Below are 14,723 nucleotides of genomic sequence, written 5' to 3' on the forward strand. Positions count from 1 at the left end.
CACGGACGTGGATTATCCTGCTTTGGCATCACCAGGAGCAGGATCTGTTCGAGTGGTTCCAAATCTGCAGCCATTGCCGTTGAATCAGCGGCAAAGAGTTGCAGAGAATACTACTCCTCCAGGCTTCAGTCAGCAACCGAGGGAAAACCAACCAGCACCAACGGATGAAGGCAGTAGTGACCTGTTTTCACCACAAGAACTTCTGAACATTTTCATCGAGATGACAACAACACTGCGTGGTTGCAAAACTCGCCAGGAACAAGTAAGAACTCTTGGAGCATTCATCTTAAAACATAGTTCGTAGTTTACTCGTTCTAGTGATTTTGAATATTTCAATGAATTTACTTTTTTAGTTTTAAGTTAGGATTAGTTGTCAAAGTGTTTTTTTTTCTTTTTTATCCAAATGTATTCGATTCAATGCAAAAATGTAAAACAATTTGAAGAAAATAAATGAATGTGAACAGTTAATAAGAAAACGAAAAATACAACAAAGATGAAGAGCATTAGGCCACACCACTTAGCATGTAAAAGAAATGTAATTATTATAAGAATGTTCAATAAAGACATATTTAATTTCAAAATTTCAAAATCGCGCTTTATTCGCACTTTTCTCGCGACAAAAAAAAGAAACGCAGTAGAAGGTGAAATCCCGAACGATTGCTTAGTATTCATTTATTCGTCCAAAATCGAGAGAAATTGCTAGACTTCACCTACAATGCGGACACCAAGCGGCCATTAATTGGCCCCGCCGCAGCCGCCAAACCGTTGCTGCTCGATGCCAGGCCGGAAGGAATGGACTATTGAAAAAAAGTTCTTCCTCTTTCCGCTCCTCCACCGCTTTAGAATGATCGCCGAAAGTGGCTCGACTGAGACGATAAATATGCTAATTGAATTTTCCAGAACTTTGGCGCGTATTTTTCTTCATTTTTACTTCTCGTGGGAAAAGGCCCTAAGCGAAAATTGAGCTGTCCTCGTCTTGGCACAACTTTCACCCACTCCACCGCTCTAGGCATCTTTCTTAAAAAGAAAACACTTTTTTAAGTTTAATCCAGAATAAGAAGAAGAAAAAGAAGAAGGGTGTCAAATAGAGGGGAATAGCGGCGGGAAAAAGCTCTTCAGAATCTAATATCACTTTTTGGTGTGAATAGAAACGCCATTTTTATTGCTGCCAGTTTTCTTAGTTGAATTCATCAAGCTTGGAGAGAAAAATTTCTGAAAAGCGAGCAATAATCGATTTTTCTGAATCTTTCAAAAAATAGACAAATATCAAAGTGATTTCTTATTGATTTAATTATTCAGACAATTTTTCGATCTTAGTTGATGTTCTAATGTTGATATTTAAAACCTTTTCTGTTTGATTTTCAGCTGGTTTGAATATATTATAGTTTGAAAAAATATTTCTTGCTGACATTTTTGTTTATTCAATCTAAGAATTGATTTTTTAACCATTACTTATATTTTGATTTCATAGAAAAATTGCTTTCCTGTTTCAATTTAATTCATGAGCAGTTCTCTAGGATTTCGGTCATTCTATTTTTTTTGTATTTTTTAATCCGACTGAAACTTTTTTGGTGCCTTCGGTATGCCCAAAGAAGCCATTTTGCATCATTAGTTTGTCCATATAATTTTCCATACAAATTTGGCAGCTGTCCATACAAAATTGATGTATGAAAATTCAAAAATCTGTATCTCTTGAAGGATTTTTTTGATCGATTCGGTGTCTTCGGCAAAGTTGTAGGTATGGATACGGACTACACTGGAAAAAAATGATACACGGTAAAAACAATTTGGTGATTTTTTTAATTAACTTTTTATCACTAAAACTTGATTTGCAAAAAAACACTATTTTTAATTTTTTTATTTTTTGATATGTTTTAGAGAACATAAAATGCAAACTTTTCCAGGTTCAATATAACGCCCTTTTAAAATGTTAGTCTTGATTTGAAAATTTTGAAAATATTGTTTTCGAAAAAATCGGAAAATTTCACAAATGTTCCATATATTAACATTGAAAATCGAACCATTAGTTGCTGAGATATCGACATTGAAAAATGGTGGGTTTTTTGGGTGAGACTTAGAAAACATCATTTTCCTGTTTTTTAACCTTTGCATTGCAATATCTCAGCAACTAAAGGTCGTATCAACTAAGTCCGAAGAAGCAAAATATAGAGAATTTTCTCAGCTTTTCAAAAATATTTTTTTCAAAAGTGTGCAAACATGTGCACTAATTTTTAAAAATGAAAAACTGCGACTATTTTCAAAAAAGTTACCTAAAAATGGCTATAACTTGAAAACGGTGCACTTTATCAAAATTTCACCTAAGTACTTTTTGATTGCAAATTCAATTTTACATCGAAAAATGAAGTTGAAAAATTTTTTCGACAAAAATTTCGATTTTTTGAAAAAATCAGTATTGATTAAAAAAATCATAACTCGGTCTATGATTTTTTGCACAACCTGGAAATTTCTGAAAAGTTGGCATTTTATGTCCTCTAAGACTTATCAAAAAATAAAAAAAATTAAAAATAGTGTTTTTTTGCAAATCAAGTTTTAGTGATAAAAAGTTAAATAAAAAAATCATCAATTTTTTTTACCGTGTATCATTTTTTTCCAGTGTAGTCCGTATCCATACCTACAACTTTGCCGAAGACACCGAATCGATCAAAAAAATCCTTCAAAAGATACAGATTTTTGAATTTTCATACATCAATTTTGTATGGACAGCTGCCAAATTTGTATGGAAAATTATATGGACAAACTAATGATGCAAAATGGCTTCTTTGGGCATACCGAAGGCACCAAAAAAGTTTCAGTCGGATTAAAAAATACAAAAATTAAAATTGAAGAAAAAAGACCGATTTCGTAGAGAATTGCTCTCATTCCGTATTTTTCAACATTTTAGTATAGTTTTCAACCATGTTTGTATTGTTCTACTGATTCTATTACCAGTTTTTATTTTAATTCTTTTAGGCAAGAATAAGCTTATTCTGTTTTATATGTTCAATAAATTTTAAGTTTATATTTTCTCCGCAAGAATAATTCAACTAGTTTTTCCTCGAACGTAAAAACCCATCTTGCCAAAACAAAAACGAAAACAAAAACAAAAGCCAGAAGCCAAAAGCCAAAAGCCAAAAGCAAAAGCGAAAAAAAGTTTTGAAAAAACCACCCGCGACAGACACGGACGACGAAACAAAGAGAAACGCAAAGAGTAACTCTTTAAAAACTTTTTTTCGTAACATCGCGATAACCCGAGATCAGTGTTGCAAAAGAGTGATAGAAAAGCTATCAATAGATTATCTCTGCACCAAAAATATCCGAGAGTATAGCGGCCGTCACTATAGCTTGTGAGATCTCTTTTTGTGTCTCGTGATTCCCAGCGATGTCATTCTCCCTCTATCACTCCTTCCCTTTTCCTCGACTATGCGCTCTCACCGCTGAGTCTCTCAATCTCTCCGAAAATTGCAATGAGAGAACGCGAGATGGCGATTAGGAGCCGACCACGCATGACGCCCCTTCAAACTGCGTTTGCAAAATTGGTTTTGTGGCAGCTTTTGTGGTTAAACGCTGTTGCGGTAGGATGATCGTGGAAGCGAGAATGAGAGAGAAAAGGAAAATGTCACTCGCGAGTGGGTAAACACGAAAACGTGTTCGGCTATGTTCGGCGCTGAGAGTTTTAATGAAGAGAGAAGAGCAGTTGTATTTGGGGCATGAATATTCAGGCGAGATAATTGTAGTTGCTGAGAGCTGATATTTTGATATTTTAACAACCCTGCTCGTGATGTTTATAAGCAAACCCCTTATGTCTATATATCAAATTTTTTGTAATTGTCTGCTCTACAACTTTGTAGAACATTGTTACACTCTAAAAAATAACCCTGCAAAGTTAGAAAAAACACGAAATTTTAAAATGAAAATTTTTGTTCTAAATGAAAAAATGACCCTTCTGGGACAATGTAGATTCGAAAAGTACATTAAATTTCCCATAAAATGACATGTTCCAAAATTTTTTACAGTCGAGTAACGGAAAATGGGAGAATTTTTAAAACTTTTTTAGTGTTTTTTTTCGATGAAAAATACGTTTATTCGGAATTCTGAGTACGCCATCAAATCGGGCGTTTAATTTTACATAAAAGTCTCTTTGACACGCATGTTCAAAAATGGAAGGGGTCGTACCGCCCCTCCGTCACGAGATATAAAAAAACGGACCTCGGATTCGTGATCAGGGACAAAAGTTACCCCTTAAGACAAAGTTTCACGCAAATCGAAGAGGGGTCGGGGCAACTTTTCCCGATTTCGTGTGAGTTGGTAGAGAATTACCCACTTAATTTTCTATTTTTCAATCGCATAACTTCTGGATCTGTGTTTATACTTCTAAAATTTTTATTTGTTTTGAATTGAATCCATCTTTTCTTGTTGACAAAAAATTAGTGACCCAATGTCACCCCCACTGACGGTATCCTATAAAGCAATTTAAAATATTTTATGAAATTCAAATCAAGATATATGAGCAAAACCTTTCCTTGACTCATCACCAAAATTGTCTTAAGTTGCAACAAAGTAAGGGGGGTAACTTGAGTGTAATATTCTCATATTTAATCGTTTCAAAATTATTTGTTGATTTGAGTTGGGTTGAAACTCCCTCAAAAAACCCTAAATTTTCTCAAACTGCCAAAAACGTGAAACCCGCTAATCTTATCGCGCAGCGAAAAAGTAATTTTTCAGTAAAATGAAACTTTCCCCTGCAGAAATGATAACGCACAGCTAGTCTACTAACAATAAGAAAGTACATTTCCTTTGTTCGTGTGACTACCGCTGACGACGGTGACTTGCTCGACTCGGCCGTAAGACGAGCTTTTTCCTTCGTCAGGAATCAGCTTTACTGTGGCAGTTTTCCCCAGAACTTCAATGCGGTGATAAACCAACACAAGAAGGGATATGCGAGAATCTTTCCGACAGGAAAAAGTTGCTCCTTTTGTGGAAAAGATTTTCTCCGGAAGTGACGAAGTAAGCAACACTTAAGTGATGAGTATTGCAAAGATATTGATTTACTTTTTTTTTAAATATTGTTAAGATTTTTTTATCAGGGAGATTTGGGATTGGGATTGGGATTGGGATTAGGATTGGGATTGGGATTGGGATTGGGATTGGGATTTTTTTTTGCTAAATTACATAATGCTTCTTTCGTCAAATTTGACTCAACCAGGTTATTTTTTTTCATTTACGGTCATTCAAGGGTTACAATCCCTCCACAACAAGAGTATCAACCTCAACGGCAGAGTAGAATTTTTTAAGACTCATAGATTACCGGTGCCATAAGTTTTAATGCTGATTAATTTGTCTTTAAACTTATTCAAATTTAAGAGCTCCCTCCCTTCTGTGCTGTGGGACTTGAGCCCAATTCAGCCAAGTCTACGAGCTTACAGTCTTACGGTTCGTTGACTCTTGCTTCCCTCCCGTTCTATATTGTGTCATTCCGAAGTAATGAGCTAAGTTTTCCACCGATTAAGACCAATCATGATCCTTTGAAGGGGCTTTTTGAAATTTTATAAAAAGATTTTTTTTACATTTTTTTATTTTAAATTTAAACTTGGTCTATTCTAGTCATCGTGAAATTCAATTTCCTTCTCTCTTCACTAACTGAAAACTCCATTCCTGTCGCATGAATTTCAATTTCCAAGTTTTATTTGACATCCGGTAAAATCTACCGATCTGATTCCAATTTAAACAACTGCAAAAAAAAACCCCTCGATTTGTCTTTCTAGGTTAGAACGTTACCCAACTCGAAAGCGACTCTATTGTTTATTTATGTCTCTCGTTTTTTTCCGCCCCCTAGGGGTCGTGGGCTTCCTCCGACCCGGTCATGACCGGTCGCCAGGTGCTTTATGGCCCAAAAGGTAAACACAAATGGCTTTGGCTGGCAAAGAGTTTTCCGGCTCGTAAGGACCGGATCACCGCCACCGAGGAGACCATAATAGATAGGAGGAGGCTTTCACAACTTGCACAGGGGGGAAACGAAATAGAGTCACTCTGCTCAAATTGCTTGCACAAGGAACAAAGCGGAAAACGGGCAAGTTTAAATTTGCTTTGAGATTTATCACTCTGGTATTAGATTTTATGGCTGAATTAATTGAATTGGAATCGGTCACGGGTTTCACCGCCCGTGGGCGACGGTTTGGGCAAGGGAGACGAATTGGAATCGTTTGAAGTTTAGCGATCCATCAAGTGGAAGGGCAGAGCAAACAGTTCGTCTGAAACTGTTCTAATCGGGAAAGCGATGATTAATGAGGCGAGGGTGTTGTGAGAGATAAATAACACTGTTTTTGAGGATTTCAATGAATTTTAATGAAACAGAAATTTTTAGATCAACCAAATGAAAATAAAATTATTTTTTTAAGTGAAAATCAAATGAAAATCAAATGAAAATTAAATGAAAAGCAAATGAAAATCAAATAAAAATCAAATGAAAATGAAATGTACATCAAATGAAAATCAAATGAATATCAAATGAAAATCAAATGAAAATCAAATGAAAATCAAATTAAAATCAAATGAAAATCAAATAAAAATCAAATGAAAATTAAATAAAAATCAAATGAGATCGAATGAAAATCACATAAAATTAAAATGAAAATCAAATGAAAATCAAATCAAAATCAATGAAAATAAAATGAAAATTAAATGAAAATCAAATGAAAATCAAATGAAAATCAAATTAAAATCAAATGAAAATCAAATGAAATTCAAATGAAAATCAAACGAAAATCGAATGAAAATCAAATGAAAATCAAATGAAAATCAAATGAAAATCAAATGAAAACCAAATGAAAATCAAAAGATAATCAAATGAAAATCAAATGAAAATCAAATGAAAATCAAATGAAAATCAAATAAAAATCAAATGAGAATCAAATGAAAATCAAATGAAAATCAAATGAAAATCAAATGAAAATCAAATGAAAATCAATTGAAAATCAAATGAAAATCAAATGAAAATCAAATGAAAATCAAATGAAAATCAAATGAAAATCAAATGAAAATCAAATGAAAATCAAATGAAATTCAAATGAAAATCATATGAAGAGCAAATAAAAATCAATTGAAAATCGAATTAAAGTCGAATGAAAAAAAAGTTAAAATTAATTCAAATAAACTGATTTTTTTAAATATCAATGAAGCAATAAAATCTCAGGAAGAGTAAATTACACAACAAAAAAAAAGCTAATAAAGAATGATATTGAAAAAATTGGAGATGGTAAATTACTCAAATGCAACCCCAAAATAACACAAAATCATGGAAATTCAACAAAGATATTTTATGTCATAAATTTAATGAAAATTATGTTTAGCAAAATACGAGAAATCTGATAAACTCAGCCCTTACAAAAACTCTAATTCTCTGAATGCAAAATAAGTCCACCCGTTTTTTCCAAGACCGGATTTTCCCACCAACGACAACGGGAAAGCTTTTTCAATGCTTCAAGCTTTTCTTCTTTCTTTCTATTTCCTCCCCCGAGTTCCAGGACATCCATAGTAGAGAAGCACACAAAAAATCATTCCCTCAATGAGCTTACGGAATTGATTTTTCCTTTCATTACTGGGAAGCAGCAGGGACTTCCATTCCCCTATTAGGGCGAGATTTCGTTCCGGCGTTCCGTTTTGTCGACGTCAACGACGTGGGAGGAAAAGTGCTTCTCGTCACTCAGTCAGTTTTATGTTTTTTTATGGTGGCAAAATTGAGAGAGCGTTATTTTTTGTTCCGCAATGTAAAAGGGAAGCATTGCATTAGTTAGAATAGTTAGTGAAGATATTTTGTAAAAGATCCATTTTTTTATTTGTTTTTTGTATCATTTAAGAAACAAAAAAAATGGAAATTTCACAAAATTCAAAAAAAAATCAATTATTCTTACACCCTTTCGAAAAGATCCGCTCGAAAACTTGAAACATCATTTCCAAAGCTTCAGGCTGGCTTCCACAAAGAGCACTTTTGTGCAAATTAAGTGCTTTAATTAAAACTTTGCCAAGATTGTGCAAACCGGGTCCCAAACCGGGACTGGCAGAGCCGGAATTTTCCCGTAAAAAGCTGCTGCTGCTGTCCAGGCAAAAGCCGTTGTTGCTATTTCCTGGCACGTAAACGAGCTACCCTCAAGTGGTGGTGGCGATGGTGGGGGCCAAATTGATACTATTATTGATTTTATGAAGCTCATTAAATCTAACTTATTTCTCGCCTTACTACACAGTTCAGAGGCAGGCTGGTTTTCGAAATAATTACACTTTTTTTGGTGAAGGAGAAAAAAAATGTTGGAGAAGCATGCAGATTACGTCGCTTAAATGGGGTTAGTTTTTGAAGTTTTGAACAGAATGGCTTGCCAGTGTAATTTGGTCGAATAATTAATTTGGTTTCAGCTTTTTTAACCGGAAAGTGAATAAGTGACTTGGCAGCTGATGGGAAAATATAAAGATTTGAATTAATGGTAGAAGTCACTAAAGTAGTTTGAATAAATTTGTCACTGATGTAAAAAGTATACTTTTTGAACTTATTTGGAAAGTATAACTTTTGGCTCAGCGGAAAGGCTTTGAAACTACAAATTTCAAGTTAGAACACACACACACAAAATCACATGTAAACTCAGTTGATGTAAACTTGAGATTCGACGTAAACGGTTGCATCACACGTAAAGACAACCTATGGAATGTTGACATTAACCATGTTAACATTAAGTTGATCAAAAACTGTCACTGAATCCGCTTTGTAAATGCCAGCCCCGATACTCTTCACGGGTGTTCCAAACAGGGAAAGATTTACTTTTTTTACATCAAATTGCATTTAAATTTAAATAAATGATTCAGAAATATTTTTTTTATGTGCTACTGATTTATGTACGCTCATGTTGAATGATAAACAAAAAACAAATTTTCCCTTTTAAATTCCTTCTTTTTTACTGTACCTCAGCAACAAGCGATGCAATCTTTAAATTATTAAGGTGAATTTATGGTAAGTTTTTCGAACTTTTTAAAATACTATTTTTTATTCTTTTATTCATAACATAAAAAATAGCAATAATCGTAAACATAACTTAAATTTATCCCTCAAAGGTGCTCATAAAATAATCTTTTCAGTACCGTCAGAGGGGGTAACATTGGGTCTGGGGGGTGAGATTGGGTCAAAGTGATTGTTTACGGATTTTACCATTTTTCAGGTTATTCTCAATGAAACTGAATTCTGTTAAAAGGGTTGTGTAGGGGACATCTTAAGATGACTTCGCTGAAAAAATCTGGTTCCTAGAACAAATCCTGTTATTTTGGCAGATGTCTAAAGTTGGGGTACGTTTTTGGTCAAAAATGACCTCTCGAAAAATCATTTTTCTAATAGATTAAATATGAATCGAACGTTTTCGAAACAAAAAAAAAATGTATTGGCAACACTGCCTTATACATATTTGCCTCTGCTAGTTCAAAGCAAAAAATGTTTCTTTTTATACTTCGAAAAACCTAAAAAAGGTAAAATTTTCATTAGTTGTTTTTTGCCGAACATAAATGTTGTAGTTTTTTTAAGGGAAATAAAGAAAAAAAAGCTTGTAAGAACTCTTCTTGAAACAGTTCACGATGCAACATATAATTTGCAATCGAAAATTACTTAAAGTTTCTTGAAAAAATGTTCTAGAATACATATTTATAAAAATTAAAAATTCAAATTTATTTTCGAAATTATTTTTTATAGAAAAGAGCAAAAAGTATCACTAAAACTTCGTTTTTAATTTTAAATATCGATTTCTTCAGTAAGTATTTCAAAATTCTAAAATTTTATTAAATTCGCCTTGAAAAATGCTTGAAACATTCAAAATGTTTATAAAAACATGTAAGAAGCTTTTGATTTTTTTTTCAATTTTCTTGACAATATTTTCGATTTTTTTCAAAATTTATGACATTTTTGTAAGGCGTCAAATTTTCCCGGGGTAGAAATTCCCGTGAAACGGGAAAAATATTTTTTGAATCCCGAAATCCCCCCCCCCAGTCATAAAATCTATATTTTTCAATATATTTGTTATGTTTTCAAGCTTAAAATCATCGAATCTACATTTCTATCAAAACAAGAACAGCAGTTTTTTGATAGCCTAAAAAAATAAATAAAAAATATTGTTTTTTGATTGAAACTAAAAGAGTCTCTCACATTTAAATATTTTTAATATGACATGATTAGAAAAGCTTATAACATCTTTTTGAAAATATTTAAAAATAAAAAGAAATAACAGTAAAAAAAATGGTACCAGTCCATGTTCATGTTTTGACAAAGAACTTTGTCCTAAGGGCTCTATTCTGGTGAGGTGTCAATCCAGAAAAACGAAAAATGTCGCGCGTTACGAAAATGTTGCATGCTTGGTACTGCGGAAGGGGTCTTCAACGAATGAAATGTGGCAACAATGGTGCAGCATTCTCGCGTGACAGTTCCAAGAAAGCAGGAGACGAGGCAAAATTTGCACCATGTTGCCACATTTCATGCTAACTATATAAGCTAACAGATAGCCTCTAAACAATTTTAGTTTTATTCGAAAATCCGTCAGAGACGGATCGACGGTGGTAATTTTATTGCTCACACACACATGCACACATTGAAAGACACAGGTTGTGCACCAACTTGGGAGGAATTCTGTTCTAACGAAGATTGTTAGATCGGTCACTCGAAAACCAGAATGATTTAAGGCAATGGGGTTGGGACCAAACTGGTAGGATATTGGCCACACCCGGAGTGGCCATGGCCCTGAGGGAAGGTTCTACCGGGGGGACATTTATCGAACCATTCGACTTGGGGCAATATGGGTATCAAAATTCATGGTTTTTGATACTGGTAGTGAAAATGGCCATTTTGACAGGATTGGCCACACCCGGAGTGGCCAGTGCCATGGGGAATGTTCTTCCTGGAGGACATTTATGGAACCATATAAATTGGGGCAATATGGGTATCAAAATTCATGGTTTTTGATACTGGTAATGAAAATGGCCATTTTGACAGGATTGGCCACACCCGGAGTGGCCATGGCCCTGAGGGAAGGTTCTACCGGGGGGACATTTATCGAACCATTCGACTTGGGGCAATATGGGTATCAAAATTCATGGTTTTTGATACTGGTAGTGAAAATTGCGGGAAGGTTTTCCCGGGAGTGTTCTGTTGGATGACGTTGTAGGGCTTTGGTGTATTGGGAAAAGTTGTAGGGGAGAAAATTTCATGAAAGTTTGTCAAAGGCGCCAAATTTGTAGCTCTTAATCTACTCGAGATATACGCCATTTTTGCAAAAATGGTAAAAAAGCACTTTTTTGGTGATAACTTAAAATGTTAGCATTTTAGCGGCCTACTATGTTCTGAAGAGTTGTTTATGACATAAAATTACACATCTTTGCCGAAGACAGCAAAATGTGTTGAGCCTTTATTGAGGAGTTATAACCATTTTTGAAACTGCCACAGAATCCGCTTTGTAATTGCTGGCCCCGATACTCTTCAAGGGTGTTCCCCTCAGGAACTGGGAAAGATTTACTTTTACTTTTACTTATAACCATTGTTAAGTGATTTTGAAACTATTTTCAAGTTGCAATGTTTTCAAAATGGCGCATTTTGGCGCAAAGCCGAGCAATGCACATGAAAGTACACACTTTCAACTAGATTTTCTGAATATATCTCCGTGTCTATCGGTGTCTATTTTTAGATATCTCAATTTGAATTTGACGGTTTTTAATCAATTTAATTATAATTTTTAAGCGGAATCTTATTGAAACGTGGTAATAATCGGTAAATTGATCGATTTTTATGGAAAATACATTGTTCATGCTTAAAATTATGATATATATTTTAAAATTATGAATAAAAACATGTTTTCTCAAAAATAATGTAAGTGAAAATTTTAAATGATTGTCCGTATTTAGAATTAAGTATTTCCTGTTATGTTAGGTAACTCTGGAAAAGTTGTCGTAATTTTTCATAGTCGATGTAATTTCCATAAAAATCGATCAATTTACCCTTCAATTTACCGATTTTCACCTTGTATTCATTATGATTTCGAATAACATTTATATATAAATTTATTAAAAATCTGACGAATTCAAATTGAGATATCTGAAAATAGACACAAATAAACACGAAAATATTTTCAGAAAATGTAGTTGAAAGTGTGTACTTTCAGGTGCATTGTTCGATTATGCGCCAAAATGCGCCATTTGAAAACATTGCAACTTGAAAATAGGCTCAAAATCACTTAATTTTTTTTTAAACTCCTCAATAAAGGCTCAAAACATTTTGCTGTCTTGGGCAAAGATGGGTAATTTTATGTCATAAACAACTCTTCAGAACATAGTAGGCCGCTAAAATGCTAACATTTTAAGTTATCACCAAAAAAGCGCTTTTTTACCATTTTTGCAAAAATGGCGTATATTTCGAGTAGATTAAGAGCTACAAATTTGGCACCTTTGACAAACTTTCATGAAATTTTCTCCTCTACAACTTTGCCCAATACACCAAAGCCCTACAACGTCATCCAACAGAACCCTCCCGGGAAAACCTTCCCGTAATTTTTATTACCAGTATCGAAAACCATGAATTTTGATACCCATATTGCCCCAAGTCGAATGGTTCGATAAATGTCCCCCGGTAGAAAGGGCCACCGGGTGTGGCCAATATCCTACCAGTTTGGTCCCAACCCCGTTTCCTTAAATCATTCTGGTTTTCGTGACCGATCTAACAATCTTCGTTAGAACAGAATTCCTCCCAAGTTGGTGCACAACCTGTGTCTTTCAATGTGTGCATGTGTGTGTGAGCAATAAAATTACCACCGTCGATCCGTCTCTGACGGATTTTCGAATAAAACTAAAATTGTTCAGAGACTATCTGTTAGCTTATATAGTTAGCATGAAATGTGGCAACATGGTGCAAATTTTGCCTCGTCTCCTGCTTTCTTGGAACTGTCACGCGAGAATGCTGCACCATTGTTGCCACATTTCATGCGAACTATATAAGCTAACAGATAGCCTCTGAACAGTTAGTTTTGACCGAAAATCCGTCAGAGACGGATCGACGGTGGTAATTTTATTGCTCACACACACATGCACACATTGAAAGACACACGTTGTGCACCAACTTGGGAGGAATTCTGTTTTAACGAAGATTGTTAGATCGGTCACTCGAAAACCAGAATGATTTAAGGCAATGGGGTTGGGACCAAACTGGTAGGATATTGGCCACACCCGGAGTGGCCATGGCCCTGAGGGAAGGTTCTACCGGGGGGACATTTATCGAACCATTCGACTTGGGGCAATATGGGTATCAAAATTCATGGTTTTTGATACTGCACCCAGAACTGGACATCGGCATTCGAGAGTATAAAGAGCACGATTCGGTAGTAAAATGTTACTGTGTGCGGACTGAGAGGATAAATCCCAAAATTACCGAGAGTACTTTACTCACTTTACTCATCATCTTCAAAAAAAGTTCATCCATAAAAAAACGAACCGGTACCGAGACTCGAACCCAAGACCTTCGGCATATTGATCCGTGCCTTTGCCGTATGGGCCACCATGGTTCGGTGACTGAATGGTGGTCATTTGTCCATATAAGCCATTCAGTAGGATGAACTATTCTAATGAGCGAATGAACACGCGAGAGGACTATACTCTCGCAAAATAGCACTTTCCTCACGCTTCTTTTCGTTAGGACTATCTCCTCGTTCTTTAACTTTGGGTGTGGTAGTGAAAATTGCCATTTTGACAGGATTGGCCACACCCGGAGTGGCCAGTGCCTTGGAGAAGGTTCTACCGGGGGGACATTTATCGAACCATACGACTTGGGGAAATATGGGTATCAAAATTCATGGTTTTTGATACTGGTAACGAAAATGGCCATTTTGACAGGATTGGCCACACCCGGAGTAGCCATGGCCCTGAGGGAAGGTTCTACCGGGGGGTCGTTTATCGAGCCATTCGACTTGGGGCAATATGGGCAATTTATATCCACAGAGGTGCCATTGAATGCAAATATTTAATTAGAATTAATTACTCAGGATTAAATAAATTGGCAAAGAATTAAAAAATATAAATAAAAATAGCAAATTTTTTTGAGTTTTGTACCAAGTTCTTTGTCATATTGGTCATGTAGAACATAACCACCTGCACCTTTTTTTTAATAAATCACAAATTTGAAAAAATTTATTTTAGTCACTACAGAAAAGAGGGAAAAATAGAGGGTTTGAATAGGTACAGCTGATTTAACAGCAAAGATTTGGAAATCGGACCATTTTTTTGTTCTGTTCCTGTTGTAATCGAAATCAATAGAAAAAATTAAAGGACTATGCAAAAAAATGGCTTGAACAGCTGTCTTAATTCGTTACATTTGTCCAGATTTGCCCAAGATGGCGATGTCAATACAAACTCAGTCTTTTTTAATTGTATTGAACAAAAAAGAAAATATTTAAAGCACTGGGTATTTTGCGAATCAGTAAACTAAAATTTTGACAATTTTACTTTATAAGCTAAATTAATGCTAATATATGCCAAATACAAATTTTAATGCTTTATAATACTTATCGATTACTAAGTATTCAACTGTTTATCTGTTCTAAAACTCAATCTGAATTTCCAGACCAAAATTTGTTTTTTTTTTATTTCGGGAATTCCAGGGATAAAATAGAAAAAATCCTGGAATTCGGGAATTCCCGGTTATGGAAAAATCTCGGGAATTTTTGTTC

General features: G+C 34.7%; 2 protein-coding genes across 2 annotated transcripts in view; both read right to left on the reverse strand.

The window, feature by feature from the left end:
* The window catches only part of LOC6043954 (neuroligin-3), a 291,951-nt gene that overhangs the window by 199,271 nt on the left and 77,957 nt on the right, over positions 1-14,723 (reverse strand). The window lies entirely within an intron of this gene.
* Positions 1-14,723, reverse strand: part of LOC119767701 — a 106,158-nt gene that overhangs the window by 31,366 nt on the left and 60,069 nt on the right. The gene's annotated exons all lie outside the window — the stretch shown is intronic.

This window comes from Culex quinquefasciatus, chromosome 2 (genome assembly GCF_015732765.1).
Source record: "Culex quinquefasciatus strain JHB chromosome 2, VPISU_Cqui_1.0_pri_paternal, whole genome shotgun sequence".
Classification (NCBI taxonomy): Eukaryota; Metazoa; Arthropoda; class Insecta; order Diptera; family Culicidae; genus Culex; species Culex quinquefasciatus.